The sequence below is a fragment of the Sus scrofa genome, chromosome 6, assembly GCF_054392235.1.
Source record: "Sus scrofa isolate SSC_HxYL_T2T_F1_AM1 chromosome 6, Sscrofa_HxYL_maternal_Yorkshire_Landrace_v2.0, whole genome shotgun sequence".
NCBI lineage: Eukaryota > Metazoa > Chordata > Mammalia > Artiodactyla > Suidae > Sus > Sus scrofa.
In genome coordinates, this window is record NC_139388.1 from 24,876,339 (window position 1) to 24,889,702 (window position 13,364).

A 13,364-nucleotide genomic window follows, 5' to 3' on the forward strand; every position below is an offset into this window, starting at 1 on the left:
TCGCATCACTTTGTATCGGGGCATATATTTAACCTACCTAAGTATGTTTCTTAATTAGTAAAGTGTGGATAATCACATATACCTTACAAAGTTTTTGTAAGAATTAAATGTATTAATATATCAGAGCACTTACTTGAATGCCTGGAGTAGGACAGCATCAATAAACCATAATCCCCCTGTCTCACACAATTATAGGTGGAAAGTCCATTTCCCTTTGAGACTGAGATCTTCAATTTTATAGGTGATATTCAACACATAATACTTGTTTTGGTGTCAGAATTATCTTTGCCATCTTTTAGGAGTGCTGCTGTTTTCTTTTGTTATCTTGATCTTTATGTGATTTTGAAAAAGAAAAAAAAATCAGCGTTTTCCCGTAGCAGCCCCACTGGTGGCTTTAAGAGCAGGAATTGTTTGGGGTTCTTTATAAAAACTGTGAATAAGTAGCTTTATTATAACCATTCTCAGACTTTTCTTACCCTTAGTAAGTGTGTGTTCTCCTTCTGATACTTAAAAAGAATCATCTAGACTCTTTAAATGTGTATGGGGAAACGATTTCAAAGGGCTGAAAGACAGGAAGAGATGGCTTCTGGCCACACTATGGGAGCAAGGCTCAGAGCAGAGGTCATCTGCAATCACATCAAACTTGATTCACTGAGTACCTACTAGGTGCCCGGATTTACACTGAAAAGTTATTTGTTATTATAAGCAGGCAAGGGTGACACGTTTATTCCAATTTCAGTGACGAGCAAAGTGGGGCTCAGGAAACAGGCATCACTGATCAGTAACACGAAGTAGAAGCCAAAATCAGAGACTGTACAGAGAGAGCCTCCTATTCATACCCACTGCCACCTGTTCTCCTTCTTCCATTTCTGAAGTTCAGTGGTAACAAGGAAGCTGAGATTTAGCAGTAGTACTCCTTAGTACTAAAAATCTGGATGATTTTGGAATTTTTAGGCAAAGAATAAAGAATTTGTTGACTCCTGGGTGAGGACTCTCATCGAAATCTCATCAAGAGTTTACGGGACTCCTTTCAGCTTCCCATCTGGAGTCGATTTTGGAAAGGACAATCAAAATCCTTAAGACAGATGACCAATGAAAAGGCAATATGCATGGGCTGCTTTTCTTTCAATGATAAGGTGTACAACCACTTAGCGCAGGTGTTGGGAGAAAAAACATAAAGGCATTAAGTAAATATAATGTACAGCACATGAGTCAGACACCATGGATCTATGCATTATTATAGGTCGAGATGCTTGTGCGAGAAAGAGCAGGCATAGGAAGTGATGAGTCCTAAATATTTGCTATGTACCACATAAGGTATGTTATATATATACCACGTGTTTGATTTCCCTCTATATGTGAGAAAATCAGGACTTAGACATTTACCGAAAGTTCATAAAACTTAAGGTAGTAAGAGAAGAACTGGGAGTTGTGTATGACTCCAAAACCCAGATACTTTCTACTGCCCAAAAGGCTTACGTTTTTGGTTTATTTTATATGTCATAAATAGCTCCCTCCCTTCCTTCCTCCAAATATTTATTCGCATCTTCCATAAGCCAGGTACTTTCCCAGAATACATATGTGAATAAACCAAAACCCTTACTTGTTAGGCACTCATAGTGTACTAGGAATGAAACACGCAAACACATCAAGATTGATGTTAAAACACAATGGTGCATGAGGGCAGGACTGATTAATGTGGGGGTTTGGGGTGATGTGCGAGCTGGGTCCTAGAGGACGGCATAAATATTCCCAGCGACAAGGGCATTCCAGACAGAGGGAACACCAGCATGGAAAGGAAGCGCACGGAGCCAAAACTGGCCTGGGAGACATAAGGTTGGGATATAAATGCTGCCTGTCTCCACTCTCAGCAGGCCTTCCCACTGCTTCCTGCTGCTCTCATCTATTTTCTTGCTTTGCAATTCCCATGCACTCCCAAACCTGTTATTACACTCCCATTCCCCCTCCTCCACCTCCTCACCTCATGTCCAAAGCACATGGGTATCTGAGATGAGCGGGTGAGCGAGCTGCATGTTGGTAAGGGGAGGGGCACAGTGCAGGAGCTGCAGAGAGGATGAAGGGCACAGTAATGACAAGCATCGGGGTCTGGAAACCCCATGACTGCATTCCTTCACCTTGAAACCTTTCTTGCTGTTCCATGGCCAACATCGTGTTTTGCCAAATGATTTTAACGGATAGTGTCCTTAGTGGGGATTCAAAGGAAATGCATAAAGTAGATCATTAGGTTCCATAAATGAAAGAATGAAAAAAAAAATCACAGATTATTTACGAAGGAAAAAGAAAACGTTTGAAAAAAGATCAACAGTCATCCAATCAAGATCTTAATTCATAGGCTCTCCTTAAGCAATCACCACCAGGTGATGCTAATTAGCATGAACAGTTCACAGGTGTTACCCTACAAGAGCGAGGAATAAAAAAGTAAAATAAACCGCAGCTTCAACATAGCCGCCTGTATCTCACCTACTTGTCCCCAAATAAGCCGCTTTCAACTGTGCTTTATTTAATGTCTGGTGTGTTTGATATGAAAGCCAGTATGGTTATATTGGAAACGGCTCTTTCCTCCCTAAATATGAATCCCCATGTGTGCATTCACCTTTATCTAATAAATACGTAATGAGCATCTACTCTGCACCAGACAGTGTGCCTGGCACCAGGGATGTAGTAGTAGTAGTAGCAGAATTAAAAACTATTCTCTTGCTTGTGTGGGCTTACAGCCTATTAGGAGAGAAACACATTAATTAAAAGTTACACAAATAGATTAGTGCAGTTTTAATGTACTCAATGGGGGAAATGAATAAGGTGGTATAAACATCACTAATTATTAGAGAAATGCAAATGAAAACTACAATGAGGTATCACCTCCCACAGGTCAGAATGGCCACTGTTAATAAGTCTACAAGCAACAATGCTGGAGAGGGTGTGCAGAAAAGGGAACTCTCCTAAAGTGTTGGTGGGAATGTAAATGGCTCCAGCCACTATGGAAACAGTATACAGGTTCCTCAGAAAAGTCAATATAGAACTACCACACGACCCAGCACTTCAATCCCACTACAGGACATATATACAAACAAACAAACAAAAAATCACAGATTATTCACAAAGGAAAAAGAGAATGTTTGAAAAAAGATCTTCAACAGATGAAGAAGATGTGGTACAGATATACAACAAAATACTACTCAACAATGAAAAGAACAAAATTATGCCATTTGCAGCAACATGGATGCAAATATAGATTATCATACTAAGTGAACTAAATCAGAAAGAGAAAGACAAATACCATACAATATCACTTATATGTGGAATCTGAACTATGGCACAAATGAACCTGTCTACAGAACAGAAACAGACTCACAGACATAAAGAACAGACTTGTGGATGCAAAGAGGTACAGGGAGGAACTGGGATGGAGTTTGGGGTTAGCAGACACCAATTATTACATTTATTTATTTATTTATTTATTTATTCTTTTTTATGGCCACACCTAGAGGCCTATAGAAGTTCTCAGGCTAGGGGTTGAATTGGAGCTGCAGCCACCAGCCTACACCAGAGGACATCAAAGTGGGATATGAGCCACTTCCACAACCTATGCCACAGCTCACAGCAATGCCAGAGCCTTAACGCACTGAGTGAGGCCAGGGATCAAGCCTGCATCCTCATGGATACCATTTAGGTTACCAGTGAGCCAGAACAGAAACTCCAAAACTACTACATTTAGATTATTTAGATGGGCAATGAGGTTCTGCTGTATAGCACAGAGAACTATATCCAATCTCTCATGATAAACATGATAGAAGACAATATGAGAAAATATATATATCTTTCATATAGTCATATATATGTATATATATAAATAAAACTGGGTCACTCTACTGTACAACAGAAATTGGTTAGATAGGTAAAGCAGGAAAAGGGTAGTAGCATGAATTCTAGACCAAACAAATAAAAAAGTCTTGCAGTGATATAAATAAATTAATAAATACCTCCCCACACAAACACCCCAAATCCAGGAAGGCTTGTGTGACTTCAACTTGAGCAAGCATAATGCTCCTGAGAGACCAGAGAGTAAAAGGGACTCTGAGTCTGTTAAAGACATTCTATGAAGCCAACATCATCCTAATACCAAAACCAAAGATACCACCAAAAAAGAAAACAATAGGCCATGATCTTTGATGACTACAGATGTAAAAACTCTCAACAAAATTTTAGCCAAGTGAATCCAACATATAAAAAAGATCATACACCATGACCAAGTGGGATTCATCTCAGGTTCACAAGGATGGTTCAATATATGCAAATCAATCAACGTAATACACCACATTAACAACAACAAAAAAAAGTCAAAAACCACATGATCATATCAATAGATGCAGAAAAAGCATTTGACAATGTCCAAATCCATTCATGATAAAAACTCTTATCAAAGTGGGTATAGAGGGAACATACCTTAACATAGCAAAAGCCAGTTGTGACAAACCCACAACCAATACAATGCTCAATGGAGAAAAGCTGAAAGCCTTCCTGCTAAAATCTAGAACAAGACAAGGATGCTCACACTCACCACTGTCTTTTTTTTTTTTTTTTTTTTTTTTTTTTTTTTGTCTTTTTTGCTATTTCTTGGGCCGCTCCCGTAGCATACGGAGGTTCCCAGGCTAGGGGTCTAATCAGAGCTGTAGCCGCCAGCCTACGCCAGAACCACAGCAACGTGGGATCCGAGCCGTGTCTGCAACCTATACCACAGCTCACGGCAACGCCGGATCGTTAACCCACTGGGCAAGGGCAGGGGCTGAACCCACAACCTCATGGTTCCTAGTCGGATTTGTTAACCACTGCGCCACAACGGGAACTCCAGGCGCTCACCACTTTGATTCAACATAGTATTGGAAGTCCTAGCCACAGCAATATGACAAACAAAAGAAATAAAAGGTATCCAAATTGGAAGAGAAGAGGTAAAATTGTCACTGTATACAGATGACATGATACTATATATAGAAAACCCTAAGGACTCCGCACAAAAACTACTTGAACTGATCAACAAATACAGCAAAGTAGCAGGATGCAAGATTAACATTCAGAAATTGGTTACATTTCTGTATACTAACAATGAAGTATTAGAAAAGGAATACAGAAATACAATACCTTTTAAATCACACCCCCCAAAATTAAATACCTAGGAATAAAGACCAAGGAGGTGAAAGACTTATATGCTGAGAACTATAAAACATTCATCAAGGAAATTAAAGAGGATGCAAAGAAATGGAAAGATATTCCATGCTCCTGGACTGGAAGAGTTAATATCATAAAAATGGCTATACTACCCAACACAATCTACAGATTCAATGCAATCCCTATCAAATTACCCATGACATTTTTCACAGAACTACAATAAACAATCCAAAAATTTATATGGAATCAAAAAAGACCCAGAGTTGCCAAAGCAATTCTGAAGAACAAAAACCAAGCAGGAGGCATAACTCTCCCAGACTTCAGGCAATATTAGAAAGCCACAGTAATCAAGGCAGTATGGTACTGCTACCAAAACAGACAAGCAGACCAATGAAACAGAATTGAGAACCCAGAAATAAACACAGACACCTATGGTCTATTAATCTTAGACAAAGAAGGAAAGAATATAAAATGGGAAAAAGACACTCTCTTCAGCAAGTAGTGCTGGGAAAACTGGATAGCCACCTGTAAATCAATGAAACTTGAACACACCCTCACACCATGCATGAAAATAAACTCAAAATGTCTTAAAGACTTAAATGTAAGACGAGACACCATCAAACTCCAGGAAGAGAACATAGGCAAAACATTCTCTGACATCAACCTTAAAAAGGTTTTCTTAGGTCAGTCTCCCAAGGCAACAGAAATAAAAGCAAAAATAAACCAATGGGACCTAATCAAACTGACAAGCTTTTACACAGCAAAGGAAACCATAACCAACCAAACAAACAGACAATCTAAGGAATGGGAGAAAATAGTTTCAGGAGAAAACAGTTTCAGGTGTTCCTGTTGTGGCTCAACGGTTAACGAAACTGACTAGTATCCTTAAGGATGTGGATTCGATCCCTGGCCTTGCTCAGTGGGCTAAGGATTTGGAGGTGCCGTGAGCTGTGGTTTAGGTCACAGACACGGCTCGAATTCTGTGTTGCTGTGGCATAGGCCAGCAGCTACTGCTCTGATTTGACCCACCTGGAAACCTCCATGTGCCACCAGTGCAGCTCTAAAAAGACAAAAGAAAAGAAAAAAAAATAGTTCCAAATGATGCAACTGACAAAGGCTTAATCTCTAAAGTATACAAACAACTTTACAAGTCAACAGCAAAAAGACCAACAACACAATTGAAAAATGGGCAAAAGACCTGAATAGACATTTCTCCAAAGATATACAGATGGCCAACAAGCACATGAAAAAATGCTCAACATCACTGATTATTAGAGAAATTCAAATCAAAACTACTCTGAAGTATCACCTCTCACCTGTCAGAATGGCCATGATTAACAAGCCAACAAATAACAAATGCCAAAGAGGGTGCGGAGAAAAGGATACCCTTCTACCCTGTTGGTGGAAATGTAAATTGGTACAAACACTATGGAAAACAGTATGGGGTACCTCAGAAAACTCAATATATAACTATCTTATGACCCAGAATCCCACTCCTAGGCATATATCCAGACAAAGATACACGCACCCGCATGTTCATTGTAGCACTATTCACAATAGCCCAGCCATGGAAATAACCTCCATGTCCATCAACAGATGAATGGATTAAGAAGATGTGGTATATACACACAACGGGATACTACTCAGTTATAAAAATGAACAAAACAAGGCCATTTGCAGCAATATGAATGGAACTAGAGACTCTCATACCAAGTGAAGTAAGTCAGAAAGAGAAATACCATATGATACCACTTATATCTGGAATCTAATACATGACACAAATGAACCTTTCCAAGGAAAATAAACTCATGGACTTGGACAACAGACCTGTGGTTGCAAGGGGGAGAGAAAGGGGGTGGGATGGACTGGGAGTCTGGGGTTACTAGATGCAAACTACTGCATTTGGAGTGGATAAGCAATGAGATCCTGCTGTATAGCACAGGGAACTATACCTAGTCACTTATGATGGAGGATAATATGAGAAAAAGAATGTATGTATATGTATGACTGGGTCACTTTGCTGTAAGGTAGAAATTGACAGAACACTATAAATAAACTATAATGGAAAAAATAAAAATCATGAAAGAGTCAATATTTAAATTCCTGCCAAATATCCTAAAATAAAGTATTTTAAAGCAAGAGTGTACTATCCACTTCTGAGGAAGCTGCTTACTTGAGATGGTTAGATCCTTTCCTTGTGTGATATAAGATGAATCCAGAGTGGGCTACTCGGAAACTATCACAACTTAAGGATTTAAACATTGGTAGATTTGGTAGATGTTCTCTGTAAACAAACAAACAAAAAAAAAACATTTTAAACTGATTAAAACATTTTCATATTCATCAGATAATTTAACAAGTGAAATTGTAGGCCTTGATGTAGGCTGCTGCAGAACTCCAGGGAGTCAAACTTACTAGAGAGAAAAAAATTGGTTTTACCAAGGAAAATAAATAGATCTGACACTTATAAGAAATTTTAGTACAACAGAGCTTTTGATTCTTGTAACTTCATGACCTGGTTGAACTCCATCACTGTTCACACACTGCCTTGTCTATCTTATTTGCCATTTGTTTAAGTGGATGCTGGGTCCAGAACTTGGCTGGCAGTATAAAAACATTAGCATTTCGGATGGCAGAATTAGTAATATTTTTTTTTCTAAATGGAGGTTTCTATTCTCTATTTGCACCAACATATCCCTGGCTGCCCTAAAGAGCTGTGCTTGAAAGTCAGATATAAAACTCTCATGTTTTTCAAAGTAGGGTACCAGAAACCATGATTTAGATGGGAGAGTCTTTTGGCTCATAAACATAGCACTAAATGATATTAAAATATATAGTGAACTATTCTCACTTCAACTGCATTTTTCGCTTGATTAGGAGACCATGTCAACGATGATAACATGTGTCTGATATTTTCTAAACCACATTTATACAAGCCTATACTTTGATAACAGCTGTCACGCTCAATGCCTCCCTATAGGCATCAATGTCCCATAAGAATATAATCACATTACTTTCCTTTTATTGTATTAATGTTTATAATATCTTTCTGTTTCTGGCAAATAATATTGATTTAATATCCCTGGTAGCAATATAGATATAAATTTAAATAGTTTTATAAAAATGAATATGATGATTTAATTTTTAGTTAAAAATACACTAAATAATTTAGATAAATGTTATTATATATGGCGAGTGAATGCAGCAAATATAATGAAGTAAAAAAGTGGTAACTGCTGAGAAAAACTTGTTTTAATAAATAAAGAATATGACCTTTGGAATTTAGGACTTGACTTGAATATTTACTAATTATGTGACCCTGGGAAAGTCACTTAACCTAAGCCTCAGTTTCCAATAATGTACTGTGGGACTTATAATGATTTGGACCTCAGTGGAGTATAGTTTAAGGGTTTAAGTAAGTCTAGCACATAATCAAAACCTACTAAAATCATTATGGTTTAAAATAAATAGATAATGAAGTTATAGAAGGAATATAGCCTACGCAATGAAAGAAGAAAAGCAATAATGAATCGTTTGGTCTTATCCAAGACACACAATACCAAAGAGAAAATTATTTTGGCGGGGTGGGGGAGGGAGACAGAGTCAGCACCAGATGCAACACAATTAAACTGAACATTCCCTAGTGATTACTTGAAAATCCTCTCTCACAATCACCCAAATAAATCTATTCACTTTGAAATCTGGAGGGCTTTAAACCAAAGCACACATCTCTTTTGGGCCTCCTAGACTATTTTTATTGCTACTGAAATTGTATAAACCCAGCAACACCAGTAACACATGTCGACAAGACTGCTAGCAGTTCAGAGTGTTCCTACAATCTACCAACTCTTCCATTTAATTCACCCGATTTCAAGTCATTCTAGCAATCATTTGGGTGGCCAGTGTAGACCACATACCGTATGAGATAGTGAAGGTGGACCAAAGAGGGTTCGCACAGCCCATGTCCTCACAGACATTTCTATTTTTCAGCAATATTTATTTGGTTAAGCATTAAGCACTCTATGACCAAAAAAAAAAAAAAAAAAAAAAATTTAAGGCCATTTAATTTCTCCATTTGCTCATTGAATGGATTAGTGAACAAATTATGTCTTTAACAGTAGGTGCATACTCTGTGGCAGACAGACTGAGGGCATTGGCATAAAATGACGGTTAGATTCTAGAAAGGAACCTGACTGGCTCCTTTTAGAATTGCAAATACAATGCCAGTGAAGCAAAGGTGAAGGAGGGATTACTTCCCATCCTTTCAGCACAAATCACTTTCTGGTGGCCAGTGTGTGTACTTCTGGGTGTGTACTTCCCTCTTAGATGCAGAGCTCTTTTTGACAAGGTCTGAGCTAAGCATCTGGCTTTCAGAATTGAGTGAAATGCATAAAAGATGCCCTCCAAAGGACCTCGTATATCTGATAATGTTTCCCCCCCTTAATTCCTATTATCATCTTCCTCTTTGAGTCATTTCAATGTGCACATAACTGAGATGAGTTAAATAGCTAACAATACGCTGGTACATTTCCTTAGTAACAGGAACCCAAAGCATCCCATAGGTTGACAAAATTTATAATAAGATCCTTCATTTCTGATGATCCCACAGAACTGTGGGCACTGTTTCCCTCCTGAAATTGCTGCCAGCTGATTTTAGGAAGCTCTAAGTGTGTCATATATAAACTAGCATTATGGTCGTCTGGCTATTATGCTCGTCTCTAGAAATAAGGGTGAGAAGCTGCTCTTCTCTGGCTTTGACAGTGGCTTTATATTCCACCTCAATAATGATGTATGCTTTTTGCTACTGCTTTCGCAACTAGTGTTAACATTTCTCCATTCTTAATAGTTGTGATCCTCATCTCCTTTCCAGATTAATGTGGTACTAAGGTGGTCCTCTCCTATGAGAGTACTTGACCACCTGGGTGGTGATTATTCCTGCTGAAGAAGACAATATATCCTCTCCCCAACTCAGGGTGTGCTCAGATATTCTCCATTCTATCTTTTTCGCATTTTGACCGAATTAAAAAAAATGGTATGTTAAATGGTTTGATGAAATGCCTAAAACTTCCCACTGCCCAAGATCTTTGAGAATCCTAAAGATAGCATTAGGTCGGGAGGAGAAGTTCTTTCCCTCTCTCATTGATCTAGCACATGACCCCGTGTAGGACCTTCATTACTGACCACGTTGATATACTAGGAAAACTGTGCAACTGATGCTAAATAGAATGTGAACTTGGAAACACAGGCCTTTACCACATTTAATCCTATTCTTCCACCTTTATTGTACCTATAGTCATAGCGATCCCATCACAGGATTTTTGAATTAAGACATTAAAAACCAACGTGGCACATGGAAAGTCATTCTAAAATGATAAATTTTGGTTATATAACAATATTAGAGAAATAAGGAAATAATCTTTTTTTTTACTTTCTTTTAAGAAATTATGAGAGCAACATTTGAATTTTCTATCAGACTTTCAAGACCATGGCATACAACACCGGCTTTAAGAATGAGACCTTAGAACTGAAGATCTCCTCTTGGCACATAATGGGAAAAGAATGCCATCCACCATGATGTGAAGCAGGCATTAATCAGCTTTTACTGATGTTCAGCCATGGATAGAATAATGTCACTTTTAGGGCATCAAGACAAAAGAAACATGTTGAGAGGGTATCATTTTGTATAATGAGTAAGGTGTCAAGATGTCATCTTCACTGCCAAATTCAAGAAGTATTTTCTTTCTGTATATATTAATGTTCTTAAAACTTGACTTCATACCAAAAACTGATTTTCTAGCTATATCATCATCATCTTTAGAATGAAATGGTCCAGGTAATCGATTCTGATTTGACAAATTATTTGTTCCCATGACTTAAAACGTTAACGAGTTTTCTTTTACTTCAATCAAATGGTTTTCACTCAAAACACTGGCTCTTCTCTATCCAACTGCCACTGATTAGACCAAGGTCTTATATTTAGCTTGGATGCTTGTAACAACCTAAATGGTTTCCTCTTTTCTTTCATTCAAACTTTCCTCTATATCACCAATCTTGCTTTTTGTTCCATAACTCAATCTTCTTTTGCTATCTAGAAACCCTTCAATACAATCTTAATTTTCTTTAGAAAATAGGCAATCCCTTTCTGGGTGGCATTTAAATCCCTCTGTAATCCAACATCATTTTTCTCTAACGCATCTATTCCATATGAAAAGAGTCTCAATATGTTTACCTACTTTTGCCTTTCTGTAGGCTACTTTTGAAAGATAACTTCCATGTAAAGTATTTTCTTATGTTATTTAACATGAACACAAAATGCTAATGATATAGATTAGAGAGAGGGGTGGCAATCTACAACCTTTTATGAAATATCCCAATATAAATATTACAGTGAAATAAAACACTGAGTGTTTATAAAATGTATATGTGTGATGCACAATTTTAATCCATTTAAAATTTTCAAATCAATGTACAAAGAATAGAATTTGTAATTATCAGAGGACAAGGGAAAGAATGTTGTATTTTAGAAATGGACCCTGTATCTTTCTGCAAATTCTTTTTCCAAACTTGCTTTTCCTCTCTGCCCAGACAGTCAAATAGTTCCCTGTATTTATAGGACACTTGTAAAGCACTTAAAACAGAATAGTATGTAAATTCATACTAAATAATGCATAATGCTTACAGGAATCTGTTTCCCAACTTGCTGCAGCCATCATCACATAGAAGGAATGAGAAGGACAACTAGAAGTAAAAAGCACTGCATGTTTTTTAAAAGCTAAGAGAGAATAATGTGCATTTTTAATGTTGTAGACTTACATACCATATCTAGAGGCTGTATTTATATCATTTAACCTACTTAATTCATGTCTATAGAGAGAGCAAGTTAAAGTTTCAGAAGAATAACTTAATGGGTTATTGGTTAATATGTTTTTTAAGGAAATGTAGAGTGGAACAACTAAACATCTTAATGAGATAGGTCAATCAGAGTAAGTTCTTCATATATAGATGTACCGTGGAGATACTGCAGGTTTGGTTCCAGATTACTACAATAAAATGAATATTGCAATAATGCAAGTCACACAGACTTTTTGGTTTCCCAGTGCATATAAAAATTATGTTTACACTATACTGTAGTCTATCAAGTGTGCATTATATCTAAAAAATGTACATAAATTTAAAAGTACTTTATTATACAGCATGGTGACCCAGTTACACATACATGTACACATTCTACTTTCTCACATTATCATGCTCCATTGTAAGAGATTAGACACCATGCTGTACAGTAGGAAAAAAAACTGCATTGGGGAAATAATTTTTAAAAATAAAATATATTAAAAAGTAAATAAAGTACTTTATTACTAAAAAAATGCTAACCATCATCTGAGCTTTCAGTGTTAGTCTTTTTGCAATAGTAACATCAAATATCGCAGATCAAAGAACACCATAACAAATTTAATAATAATGAAAAAGTTTGAAATATTGTGAAAATTACTAAAATACGACACTGAGAACGAAAACTGGCAAATGATGTTGGAAAAATGGCACCAATACACTTGTTCAATGCATGGATGCCACAAACCTTCAATTTGTTTAAAAAAAAAAAAAGCAGTAGCTTCAAAGCACAATAAAGGGAACCACAATAAAAGAAAGTGTGTTTGTATTCACTTTGATAATGGCTTATGGAGAGTTCTCTGGTGCCACTGCTGGAACCTGACCTCTCACCTCTGGGTTGGGGGAGTATGAATGAGATCTTCCTAAAAAGTTAGAGGGCAGTTATTCACGCCTCACTCATTCAAAAAAGGGATATTTACTAAGTACCTATCATGGTACAGGCATGGAATTTATAGTGAGTAAAACAAACATATCCCTTGATTTCCTGAAGCTTATACTCCAGAAAGGGAAAAAACCTTTGGTTAAGTACTCACACATATGAATGTATAAAAATCTAAGCAGTGCTATACATGAGAGAAAGGTAGTTTTCTAAGAATATACGACTATCTCTTTGACACGGGGGGTGAGAGAGAGCATCTTTAAGGATGTGACCCCTTGGCTGAAGTCTGCAAAACGAGCAGGAGTTGACATGAAGAAGGGAGGTAGTTAAGGACGGTGCAGTGCACTGAATAATGGCACCACAGGTAGTCACATCCTCATTCCTGGATCTGCCCATATGTTACTATACT

The 13,364-nt window shown here is 37.3% G+C and overlaps 1 protein-coding gene across 17 annotated transcripts in view; it reads right to left on the reverse strand.

Moving 5' to 3' along the window:
* CDH8 (cadherin 8) overlaps positions 1 to 13,364 on the reverse strand; it is a 1,221,794-nt gene that overhangs the window by 567,608 nt on the left and 640,822 nt on the right. For 2 of the 17 annotated variants that reach the window (XR_014805726.1, XM_084959950.1), the window contains one exon: positions 7,358 to 7,468. The exons of the other annotated variants lie outside the window; for them this stretch is intronic. The gene's annotated coding sequence lies outside the window, so the exon portion shown is untranslated. The remainder of the gene's footprint in view (positions 1 to 7,357; positions 7,469 to 13,364) is intronic. 17 annotated transcript variants of the gene reach the window in all.